Genomic DNA, 9,172 nt, shown 5'->3' on the forward strand with positions numbered 1-9,172 from the left:
CTCTCTTCTAGCTGGGATGATTCCTTTCCCTCTTTGCAGGGAAAGGATTCTTTTCCCTGGGATGATTCTCTTCCCTCTTTGAAGGGAAAGGATTCTTTCCCCTGGGATGATTCCTTTCCCTCTTTGCAGGGAAAGGATTATTTTCCCTGGGATGATTCTCTTCCCTCTCTGCAGGTCACCTGGAGATGTAGGTTTTGGGAGGAGCCAGCTGCTGGCAGGGTCTGAGACCCTGGTCACTGCACTAAGGTCGCTGCTCAGCATTTACTGTGCTATATATTTATATCTATCCTATATAATATCTACCGGGCTGTATTCACAGGAGGGGCATCTCCCAGAGGGCAAACAGGATCATTTCTGCAGCATGGGGAGGAGGGTGTGCAGCAGCATCCCCTTCTCCCTGTTTGGAAACAGCTTTGGGGGATTTTCGGGTTGTTTTGGTACATATATTTATCCCTGGATTCTTGTTTTATTCCCTTTTGATAAATCTATTTATTTGGAGATCCAACTCTGTCTGACAAATCTGATTAAAAGTCTTCTTGATTCAGCTTCCTGTGCTGGTTCTCCTTTCCCTGTAGGGTCTGTGTCAAGGCTCAGGGGCCCTGGTGGGGTCTGGTTCCCCTGCATTCACTCGGGGCTGGGATGCAGAGAAATCCCACAGAAGCTTTGCTCATCCACAGGGGATCACGCCTTCCCATTTGCTGGTGGTCTGCTCATGGCTCTGGGCTGCAAACAGAGCTCACCAGGGCCCCACAGCAGGGCTGAGGTGCCCAGGTTTATCCAGGAGAGAGCCCCTGGGAGGCTTTGAGCATGAGGGGGCTCCCATCCATGGTGGGAGGTGAAGGGACAGGGGCAGAGCCACCTCCTTGCCCCAGGGCTGCCAGCCTGGCTGGAGCTGTGTGCATGGAGGGAGGATGCTGCCAGCGCTCTGACCCCTCACTTGGCAGCCCAATTAGCCTAACGGCCCTGGTGTGATCTAACTGGAGCTGAGCCCGGGGCCAATTTGTGCTCATTTCCCAGCACTGGAGGCGTTTGGAGCGCGGCCGCCCCGGTGGGGTCATGGCGAGGGCTGGGAGGGAAGCAGCACGAATTCTGCTCTGCCTGGGCCAGGTGAGGCTCCTGCAGGTATCCACAGGATACCCGAGCCCATCCAGGCTGTCCTGGGGCCAGGACAGGCACAGCCAGACCTCCTGGGCACTCCCAGCTCAGTGCCTCACACACAGCAGCACTGCTGGAGACAGGGCTGTGACAGGCACAGGGAGTGGGGCAGGCTGCAGGCGGGATGGAGCTGCGGGAATGCAGCGAGCATTGCCTACGGCAGTGTCAGTGATCCCAGGATGCCCAGCCAGCCTCGCCAGGAGCCTGCTCTCCCCTGCCAGGGGGCACCGCTGGGATTAACCCTTCTAATCGGATCAGCAGCCAAGGGGCAGAAGCCAGCGCCTGGCTCGCCGTGCGTCCGTGTCCGTGCGTCCGTCCGTGCGTCCGTGTCCGTGCGTCCGTGTCCGTGCGTCCGTGTCCGTGCGTCCGTCCGTGCGCAGGCACGGCCCCGCCGGGACCCCTGGCTGCGAGCGGGGTGGATGCGGGGACAGCGCGACACCGCGCCCCGGCACTGCCACCTCCCACCGTGCGCACATCTGTGGGCGAGGGGCAGCCCCGGCTGCGGCTGCAGAGGTGGCCACCATGGAAGCCTGGAATTGTGTGGGCTGGAGAAGACCTTTCCAGTCTCCCCAGTTCCCAGCCAGGGGGGTCGGGCTGTGCTGCTGCGGGTCCTGCAGGACTCAGAGCTTCTTTTGGTCCTTCTCTGGGAGCTGCGTGTCCTGCCAGCTCTCCTGCCATGCTCCGTGCTCTGCGTGATGTGTTTGAGAGCCCCAGATCTCCCCTGGCTGGTGCAGCCTGTGCTGAGACACCCTCGGTCTCTGCAGAGAGCTCTGGGCACTGGGTCCTGTTTGGGTCCCCAGCACCAGGCAGGACCTGTTTCAGCTGGAGGACATGCCAAAAACCTTCTCCCCTTCAGAAAAGCTGGAACTGGGACCAAGGGAGGGAGGGAGGGAGGTGCGTCCCATCCTTGGAGAAACCAGCCTTATTCTGGACACAGCCCTGAACACCCTGATGGAACTCCAGAGTTATCCCTGCCTGGAGACAGAGGCTGGACCAGGGAGCTCCTGGGGTCCCATCCAGCCACAATGACCCCGTGGCTGTGTGCTCTGGGATGGATGGCAAGTCACCACTGAAAATCTTGGCTCCAGCTCTGGGGTCTCAGGGCTTCTTTACATCAGAGCCGTGCTATTCCATGCTGTATTATCAGGTTAGTCAAAACACTTCTCCAAACTATATGTCTATATAATTGCCAGCTACACTCACTTCCTTGGCCCTGCTCTTTTCCATTGCACGGGGGTTTCAGGCATGAAAAACATCCACTTTCACCTTCATGTTTCCCCTTCCTGGTGGTGCCTGCTGGAGTCCTGCTGCCCACAGGGACAGACTCTGCTCAGCCTGGGGTGTCCCAGGGGAAATTCACACCAAAGAGGGGCTGGTGCTGCTCCCAGGGTCCTGTGGGAAGCCCACAGCTCTGGAGCTGGTTTGCATTTTTAGACATCTCCCAATGAATTGGGATGTGTGCTCTTGTATCACCCTTCCCCAGTCAAAGGGAGGGATTTCTCCCCAAAAGGATGGGATTTCCCTTAAATCTCTCCTTTGAGACCTACTGGGAGAACATTTTCCTGCATCCACTCTCCTCTGCCCATCCTTTTCTTTTTTGGGGACGAGAAATGGAGGAAGCAGAGGATTGTCAGTGCTGCAGGGCTCTCAGGCTGTTCTCGTGCCCCCACAGACCTGCCTCCCCTCCAGACTAAACAGTCCTAACGTTTCCTGTCTCTTCTCACATAGAAATGTGTCTGTGATCACTCTTTTCTCCTGTTCCTTCACCTTTTTGGATGCAGGAGCAGCTCAGGATGTACCTAATCTGGCAGGGTGTCCAAGCCCTGCTGGGGGAATGGGATCACATTTCCCTGTCTCCAGCTTTGTCAAAGCTCGGCACCCCCAGGATGAGGAAACAAAGAAGTCCCTGCAGAGAGAAGCTGTGCCAGCAAGTCAGGACACTGGAAAAGGGCCCTGGCTTCCTGGAAGGCTGGTGCTGAGAAGGGGGTGATGAGAAAAGCAGGGAAAGCCTCGGAGGTGGCAGCTGGAGCCAAAGCAGGGATGGAGGAAACGCGGCTGGCATGGCACAGCGCGGCCCCAGAGGCCTCTCCTCCTGCAGGAGGCCTGGCCTGGGCCCATCCCCAAATTTCCCAAATGTGGCCACTCCAGAGGGCAAGCAGGACAGACACAGGGCACAAAGGAGCTGCTGGATTGTCCCAGGGCTCTCCTGCCCCGTGGGATGAGGGAGATCACTCTGACTGAACCTCTGCGTGGCTTTCCTTGCTCCCCTGTTTCGTGGCCATGGAAGCGTGTGGCTCCAGCAGAGATCCCTGTTTGTACAGGCTGGATAAAGCCAAAACTTGATTACAACTCCTTCTCACCAGTGCTGCCAAAGGACCATGATTCAGTGCTACTTTTTTGGGTAGAAATTAATTAGTTCAGGCCCATCACAATTAGCTAAGTCAAGGAGCACGACAATGACCCACTGTCTAATGGTCCTTCATGGCCATTTAGCACCATCTGGGTCGTCTGATCAGGGGCTTTGCAAACAGCTGAAAATGAAGTAAGGAGGACTGCTTGGCCCAGACACCTCCTTTTGCCTCCCAGCTGCACGGACAGTGCAAATAATCCCGATGGACCAGTAGATACAGGGACAAGGGGCAGGGAAAGAGAGTTGGCCACATCTTTGGCTCCTCTTCCAGCTTTGGGGCTGAGCGGTGAGGACTGGCAGCTTCCCTTGCTATGCCCCATGGCATCAGACCCCCAAACAGACACACACCCCATGGAACAGAGCCCCACTCAGGGATGAACCCCAGGATAACCCCACCAATGCATCCTCCAGCCTCCAGGCAAGGGGAAACACCAGGTATTGAACCCACAGGTCAAAAAGGGATGGGCAGGCAGGTCTCCAAGAAAACTGTCTAGATGGCAAACGTAGGCAGGTGTTCCCACAGCACCACCTGCAGTGTCAGTGTCCATCCCAACATCCCAGAATTTGGGGTTTAGTTTTTTTTTACCCCACCTGTCCATACATGTGTTTTTAGCTTGGTGCTGAGTGCTGGAGGGTGCAGTGTTCACAGGAAAGCCTGGGAGAGGGGAGCTGTGCTCACTGAGGGCTGCATTTGGCAGGGGGCTGCAGAGGGACCCAGGGGGCTCCCCCAGACCCCATCAGGCTGCCAGCTCCTGCTCTATGCAGGAAGATGGGCCCTGGAAAGTGAGTGCAAACACTGATGCCCTTCCAGGGTGCTTTGAGCACGTCCTGAGAGGTTACACAGACACCAGCGTGGGTCCTGCTCCTCCCCAGGGCAGAGGGGGAGCCAGGATGGCCTGGGCAGGCACAGAGGGGAGCTGCACACTGTCCTTCCCCCCCAGCTTCCCTGGGGTCAGGAAGGGCCAGTTCCACAGGGGCTGGAGGCTTCCAGTGCCTGCATCACTGAGCCATCACCCCCTGGGCCAAGGGGTGGCCAGGCAAAGCTGCAGAGGGCTGTGCTGCCTTCCAGCGTGGATTATTGGCCTTTGGAGCTGAGCGTGACTTACCAACAAAAACAAAAAGCTTGATTAGAGATGAATAAAGTTTGGCCCTTCATCTAAGCAGCCCCCAGCCTGTGAGGGACACCCAAAGTTCCCAGGGCAAACTCTCCAGGTTGTGCTGACCTGCTAACAAGCAAGAGGTCACAGGACTGGCGTGGGGTTTCTGGATCAGCCTCACCCAATGCTGGCCCAGGCTGACTCTGTTCCCCAAAAAGGGCAAGAGCAGGGTTAACCCTGATTGATCCAAAGGGATTTTGAGGAAAGCTTTGCCTTTGAAATGGCAATTTAACCCTTTCTAGCTGGTCATTTCCTCTGTGGGATCACAGAAGCTGGGTTTTTCTCAGCTCAGCTCTGGCTCCCAGCTCTTTCCTCTGGAGATTGCAGCAGCAGAGCAGCCTGATCCCTGCTCAGGGCTCCAGGACAGCTCAAGGTGCTGCTGCCCCCCAGCCTGGGGTCCCTGTTCATGGTGGGGCTGGTCCCCCATGGCCCTGGGGCTCTGCACCCAGGGAGCAGCCGTGCTCCCCACACCTGCCCTGGGAGGGGATAACGTCATCCTCAGCTCCTTGGCACACGAGGGGCTGCACATGCCCAGCCAGAGGAGAGGCAGCTGGGGGAACAGTCCTGGGGGAGCCCACTGCCAAGGCTCCCAGCTGGGAACTGTGGGCAGGGCTCAGGCTCCGCTCCTCGCAGGGCCTGCGGCTTTATTCCCTTTCCCGAGGTGTGGGGAGGGAGGAGGAACCTCCTGCAGGCACAAATCCTGGCATTTTGCTCTTCAAACACCGTGGGTAGGGAGGGTGCAGTGGGGGATGCTTGTGGAAGAGTTGTGCCAAATGACATCCCAGTGATCCTATGGGATGGACTCTGTGTGTGCTCCTCTCCCATGTCCTCCTCTTTTCCTCCCGTGGGATGGACTCTGTGTGTGCTCCTCTCCCATGTCCTCCTCTTTTCCTCCCGTGGGATGGACTCTGTGTGTGCTCCTCTCCCATGTCCTCCTCTTTTCCTCCTGTGGGATGGACTCTGTGTGTGCTCCTCTCCCATGTCCTCCTCTTTTCCTCCTGTGGGATGGACTGTGTGTGTGCTCCTCTCCCATGTCCTCCTCTTTTCCCCTCTCCGTGTTTGTTTCAGCTTTCAGACATCCTGGAGCTTTTTGAGAGGCTCAGCAGAGCACTGAGGTGGGTGACAAAGCTCTGCCCTGGTCTCTGGTCCTCGCTTTGATGCCAGCAGGCCAGAGCCTCTCCCCTGTGCAGCCCTGGTCCCAGCTGGGAGCGATGGGCTCTTGGGAAGCAGCTGCTGCTTCCTGGCTGGGTTTTCCCCCTGCAGTGAGTTTTGAAATTGCCATCCCTGGCCATGGCACTGCTCAGACCGATGGAGCCACACCCTCTGTGCACCCTGGGGACATCCCGGGCACACAGCCCCTGTCACCTGGGGCCTGGCACTGCCCCTCGCCCTGTGCCATCCCTGGGGACATCCCGAACACCACAAGGGACCCGCCGAGGGCAGGGCTGTCCCTGGGTGACCGGGACATCGCACCCTGCACTACCCCAGCACACCCGGGCTCCAGGCTGCGGGGAGCTGTCCCCTGTCCCCGGGGATGCCACGATGGGTGCCCCCAGCCCGAGCAGCCCCCGTGGGCACCCCAAGCCCTCGGCCAGGGTCTGACCGGCCCCTGCACCCCTGGCAGAGGGGCCGGGACCCCGGAGCCCGTGCCAGCACCAGAAGCCGGTTCCGTGCAGGCAGGGAATATAATAAAATTAAAGCTCATTAAGCACTTAGAAAAGGCTTTGCATTGAGGGGGAGCGGGCGCGGGGCCGGGGGGCTGTGCATCTCAATACTGGGCTATTTAGAAGGGAGAGTTTAATAACGGGGGGGGTTGGTTTTTATGGCAATAGATTTATTCCACCTGGGCTAAGAAATACATTCCACATCTGCCGAGCCGTGTAACCAGACTCTAATTAAAATCGTGTGCCAAGCGAGGGCCTGGCCGTGAAACACAAAGCTGGCTTTGAGAGCGGCTGGGGAGCGCGGCCAGGCGGCCCGGGGGCGGCAGCGGCCACGGGGCTGCGACACCGCCCGCTGTCCCCAGCGGGGAACCAGGGGGCTGCGGGGACACTGCGGGCCTCTGCGGGGACACGGGCACGCCCACGGCCATGTCACAGCCCTGGGGACAAAGTGACACCTGTGTGTGTGCAGGGACCCTGGGACACCCACGGGCATGTCGCAGCCCTGGGGACAAAGTGCCATCCGTGTGTCTGCAGGGACACGGTGACACCCACGGGCATGTCGCAGCCCTGGGGACAGGCTGATGGCCCGGGGAGTGACGCCGAGGACGAGGTGGCGGCCGCCCACAGTGGTGGCACGGCCCAGGGGCTGGCTGATGCCCACGCAGAGGCAGTGCACGGGCATTGGTGACACCCACACGTGTGGGGACAGTGTGACACCGCAGTGACAGCAGGGAGAGGGTGGCATGCCGCTCTGCACAGAGGTCACGGGAGAGGGTGACATGGATGCGTTTCATGGGGTGGGGTGACACCCACGCACCTGTAGCGACCAGGGGATGGCGTGGCACCCCCGCTCTGTGACAGGGGACAGCGCTGTCCCCAGCGCGGCACGGAGGGCAGGTGACAGCGGTGACAGCCGCGTCCCCGCGGGCTCAGAGGGCGCTGCGGGCCCCGCGCTGGGGTTTCACAGCCCCGAGGTGCCGAACAAACAGCGGCTGTGTCTGGGCTGGCTTTAACAGCCCGGCCTCAGACAGCGGAGCAGCGCCAGCTCCGATGGAGAAACTAATGAAACCTTCGAAATAGCGTGTACGGCAGTAGTGAAGTGAGAAAAAAACCCCAGAGCGCCGGCTGCCAAGGAAAACACACTTACCTAGTAAAGCATGAGTAATAAGTGGCGTTTTTTACAGTGTGAAGATATAACTTTTCATGAAAATACCAAATAAGGCTCCGTGTGAAAAGTGGCCGGCCTTTCTAGTTGATTTTTTTCCCTCTCCTTCTCTCTCTTACCTTTCTTTCCGCGCTCCAGGCACACGTGCGCTGTCCCCGGAGCCCCTTTCGCGGAGCCTGTTTACGGGGCCGCGTCCCGCCGCCCCCGGCTCGGGTTCCGTCGCCCTGAGAAGAAACGAGAAGGGAATGGAAAAACAGGAGCTGCTGTTCTGCGAGACTTTCTATTTTTGAAAGGTTAAAAATATCTATTTTCAGACACCAGCCCAGGAAGCGCTGGGGTGAAGCAGTAAACAGCGCCGGGCCGGGCCGGGCCGGGCAGCTCCGGGGACAGCCCGCGACAGCCACCCGCGCATGTGGCCACACGAGAGGTGGCACCGGGCTGCGGGGCTCCGTGCCCCGAGAGAGGATGCTCAGCAGCCGGGTGGGATGCCCGGCCCCAGGGGAAGGAGGTGCACACATCCAGGGGGATGCTCAGCAGCCAGGCAGGATGGCTGATCTTGCCCAGCATCACAGCCCTGGTGGGATGGGATGCCCAGCACAGGAGTGGAAGGGATGTGGTACCCACTGCGGGAGGAAGGACGTGGAAAAGCCATCTCCAAAATCCCACGGATGCTTTTCCACCTTTGGTTTTGCAGCTCCGCTCCCTTCTCCCAGGCCAAGGTCCTGGTGAGGCTCCCTGGGCTGGCTCATGCAGCAGCCATGCCCCTGCGCTCAGCCCTGGCTCACCTGGGCAGGAGCACCCACACTCTCTGCACCCCATTCCCAGACAGGGAGAACCAGGCAGCGCTCCAGGCCGGGGCAGAGGGGCCGGAATGCTGGAAAAGCACCTGGGGGTGCCAGTGGCTGGACACAAACCCAGGTGAGCAAGAGGCCATTGGCCCTGGGCTGTGCTGGGGCACCTCCAGTGCTGGGGGCAGCTCTGGGCCCCTCCTGCCAGGAGAGCCCTGGAGGGGCTGGAGCGTGTCCGGGGCAGGGAACGGAGATGGGAAGGGAATGGAGCCCCAGGAGGGGCTGAGGGAGCTGGGAAGGGGCTCAGCCTGGAGAAAAGGAGGCTCAGGGGGGACCTTGTGGCTCTGCACAACTCCTGACAGGAGAGGACATCATCAGAAATTTCCCTATGGAAAGGGTGCTCAGGCACTGGAACTGCCCAGGGAGGTTTGCAGAGACCACCCTGGAGGTGTCCCAGGAATTCCTCAGTGCTCTGGGCTGGTGACAGGGTGGGAATCAGGCACACTCCATGGCCCTGGAGCTCTCCCGCCGCGCTGGGCTCGCTGGTTCCGCGGTGCCGGCGCTGAGGCACAGCCCTGGCAGGTCCCGCTGTCTTGTCAGGGATTGTGGGATTGTCTTGAGGGATTTTGCTTCCTTATAAGGCCCTGCTGTTCCCTGCTCCCGTGTCCGGGGCCGGGCTGGCATGGCCTGTGGGAGAGCACAGCAATTCCCAGCAGGCTGCCGGGACACCCTCCTGCCCTGCCCAGAGATCCCCCTCGGATCCCTGGCTCCCGTCTCCACACTGCCCGGGTGGGAAGGGCTGTTCCTGCAGGCCCTGCCCTGTGCAAGGAGGG

This window comes from Ammospiza nelsoni, chromosome 2 (genome assembly GCF_027579445.1).
Source record: "Ammospiza nelsoni isolate bAmmNel1 chromosome 2, bAmmNel1.pri, whole genome shotgun sequence".
Classification (NCBI taxonomy): Eukaryota; Metazoa; Chordata; class Aves; order Passeriformes; family Passerellidae; genus Ammospiza; species Ammospiza nelsoni.